Genomic DNA, 3,613 nt, shown 5'->3' with positions numbered 1-3,613 from the left:
AATGGAGCACCAGGGAGAACTCCTGGTGGGGGTCGTGCCTCAGTTAGCATGTGAGATGCTTCTGGGACGAGACTGGACACCAGTATACGATGTCCTGGATAGGGTGAGGGACACGGAAGTGGCCCGTAGGAAGATTCAGAACCGGGAAGGCTGGGTGGGCGAGATCAAAGAAAATGAGGGGTCGGCAGACGAGATGGACGAATTAGACCTTAACGACTTTACCAGTAGCCTCCAGTTCCGAGAGACACAAGAGGAGGATCAGGAAATCAGGGCACTTTGAGAGCAGGCCCAAAGTACCAGAGGGAGCTCCGTGTTATCGCCTGAAGGCCATCCCCGCTTCGAGGTAAGGAATCACCTCCTTTACCGCTTACAAGGGGACAGTGGGGAGGAGGCCGAGGGCTCGCAGCTGGTAGTGCCCGCCCGATTCCGCCAGACCATTTGGCGGTTGGCTCATGCAAGTCCCACAGGGGGACATCTGGGCCAGGACAAGACCCTCGCGAGGGTGAGCAGGTGTTTTTTTTGGCCCGGGATGGGGGAGGAAGTGGCCCGCCAATGTGCAGCCTGCCCCAACTGCCAAAAGACGAGAACTGAGCGTCCTCCACGGGCACCCCTCCAGCCCATGCCCGTTATAGACAACCCATTTTCAAGGATAGCCTTAGATGTTGTGGGCCCACTTCCCCGCAGCAGCTTGGGCCACAAATACATCTTGGTCATAGTGGATTACACCACCCGGTACCCGGAGGCAATCCCCCTGTGCGCCGTAACCGCCCCGCGTATTGCAGAACAGCTAATAAGATGGATAGCCCGAATGGGGATACCGCAAGAGATACTAATGGATCAAGGAAAGAATTTCATGTCTGGGGTTTTGAGGGTGGTATGCCGGACCCTCCAAATAAAACAGCACCACACCTCGGTTTACCATCCCCAAACCAATGGGTTGGTGGAACGCCTCAACAGGACAATAAAATGGGTATTGCGCCGATGCATACAAGGAGACCCCCGGAAGTGGGATCTCCTCCTTCCTCTAGTACTGTTTACTCTCAGGGACACCCCTCAAGATTCCATGAAGTTCTCTCCGTTCAAGCTAGTGTTGGGACATCGCCAGCGGGGTTTCTTACAGGTCTTGAGAGAAGAGTAGGAGCAGGAGGGAGGACCCTCCCAAGAGCCAAAGACGTATCAACAGGCGTTCCGCCAGAGAATCAGGTTGGCCTGGGACCTGGCTCAGGAAAACATAAGAGAAGCCCAAACCCGTCAAAAGGAAAAGTATGACCGCCAGGCCAAAGAGTGATAATTCAAGCTGGGACAGAGAGTCCTGGTGCTGCTCCCCACGTCCACGAGCAAGCTCCTAACTCAATGGCAGGGGCCATTTGAAATTCTCCGACGGGTGGGACCAGTGGATTATGAGGTGCACCGGCCCGGACACCTTCGATAAAAGCAAATCTACCGTGTGAACCTCCTACGGGAGTGGCGGGAGTCTGAAGGATGGGCGGCCTTTTCCGAGGCTGATAACGAGGACCTAGGACCCCAAGGGTTAGGAAGAGGGACTGAGCCCTCTTTGGAGGGAACCTCGGTTAGGATAGGAGAGGAATTATCCTCTGTTCAGCGGAGAGAGGCCTGAAGTTTGATAAATGAGTTCCGGGAGGTATTCCGTGAGGAACCCGGCTTGGTTCGGGGCTCGTTCCATGCTATAAAAACGCTGCCCGGGGCAATAGTGAGGGAGAGGTGGCAACCCATTCCACACCACCTCCTGGAAGCCGTCCGAAGAGAGAGTGACTCAATGTTAAAGCTAGGAGTCATTTGGCCTTCAAGAAGTCCCTGGAGGAGCCCGCTGGTGCCGGTGCATAAGCCTGATGGGTCTCTAAGGCTTTGTGTGGATTACAGACGATTGAATGCCATGGCAGTTTTCGACGCATTCCCCATGCCCCACGTGGCAGAGTTGGTAGAAAGGATAGGGGGGATGCCCAGTATATATCGACCCTTGACCTGGCAAAGGGATATTGGCAGATTCCGGTGGCCAAGGAAGACTGGCGGAAGACAGCGTTTGGCACCCCGTGGGGACTGTACGAGTTCGTCAGAATGCCCTTTGGATTACATGGCGCCGCCGCAACATTTCAACGCCTGATGGACCAGATCTTGGCACCCCACGCCGAATACGTGGCGGCGTACATAGATGACATAGTCATATACTCCCGGACCTGGGAGCAGCACAAGAACGTGCTTCAAGCCATCCTTACAGAACTAAGGCGCGCCGGCCTAACTGCAAACCCCCGAAAATGTGCCCTGGCCCAGAAAGAAACAAAATATTTAGGGTTCTTGGTTGGCAGAGGCACTATTAAACCCCTAGCCAACAAGGTAGAAACCATCCGCAACTTTACAGCCCCTCAAAACTGCTGCCAGCTACGATCATTTTTAGGGTTAACCAGTTATTACAGGCGATTCGTACCACACTTTGCAGAGCTGGCAACACCCTTATTGGAGGCACTCAAAGGGCGGAAAACGGGGGCAGTAAAGTGGACGAGAGAGATGGCACAAAGTTTTGAAAGATTGAAAAGGGCATTGTGCAAAGATGTTATAATTCACACCCCTGACTTCCAAAACCCCTTTATTTTACAGACGGATGCCTCAGAGATGGCGGTGGGTGCTGTCCTCACCCAGGAGGAAGGGGAAAACAAGAGACCCGTGGCATATGCCAGTCGCAAACTGCTACCAGCGGAGAAAAGGTACGCAACTATAGAACACGAGTGCCTGGCAATTCGGTGGGTGGTAGACCACTTTAGGTACTACCTGTTGGGCAGAGAGTTTAAACTGGTAACTGACCGTGCCCTGCTGAGGTGGCTGAACACAGCCAAGACCGATAACGCCCGGATTACCTGGTGGGCCTTGGCACTCCAACCATATAAGTTCTACATAATACACCGACCCAGAAAAACTAATACAGTGGCAGACTTGTCCAGGTGCGGAGGCGAAGACCAGACCGGGGACAAAGGAGATCAAGTGAAGGGACGGACCGACCCCACAGGTACGGCCCGAAATGGGAATGAAGAAGCGGCCCAAGGCATCTTAAGGGGGGGGTTATGTCCCAGGGACACCGGGGCTAGAGGGAAACCCCAGCCCAAAACCAACGAAAAAGGAAGCACATACTTACCCCTTGCAGGAGCCGAGGACAGCAGAGAAGCGCACCCCGGGAAATCACCCATGCATTTTGTTAGCCGTGCTCACATCCAGCTGAGAGCAGGTGACATCAGCGAGAGACGCCACCCGGCGGGAATAAAGTGCAGCCCTGGGAGCAGCGCCGAGAGGCTGCAGGAGACGACGGAGCCCGTGGGGAAGCCCGAGGTCACAAGCGGGCATGTACAGGGTTTCTCTGCCTCGGTCAGAGAAAGCTGCAGCAGCGCCGGGAGCGGCGAAGGCAGCAAGAGCAAGGGACGCCGGTGAAGGAACCAGCTGCGGAGCCAGTGGAAGAGCCAGCTGGGACACCAGTGCAGGAGCCGGTGGGAAAGTCAGGAGGGACGCTGGTGAAGGAACCGGGTGCAGAGCCGGTGGAAGAGCCAGCTGGGATGCCGGTGCAAGAGCCAGCAGGGAAGGCGGGGAAGGAACCAGTGAGAGGGACGGC

Source organism: Alligator sinensis, unplaced genomic scaffold (genome assembly GCF_000455745.1).
Source record: "Alligator sinensis unplaced genomic scaffold, ASM45574v1 scaffold798_1, whole genome shotgun sequence".
In the NCBI taxonomy this organism is placed as follows: Eukaryota; Metazoa; Chordata; order Crocodylia; family Alligatoridae; genus Alligator; species Alligator sinensis.
The sequence above is the reverse complement of the archived record's forward strand: the minus strand, read 5'-3'. Positions refer to the sequence as shown.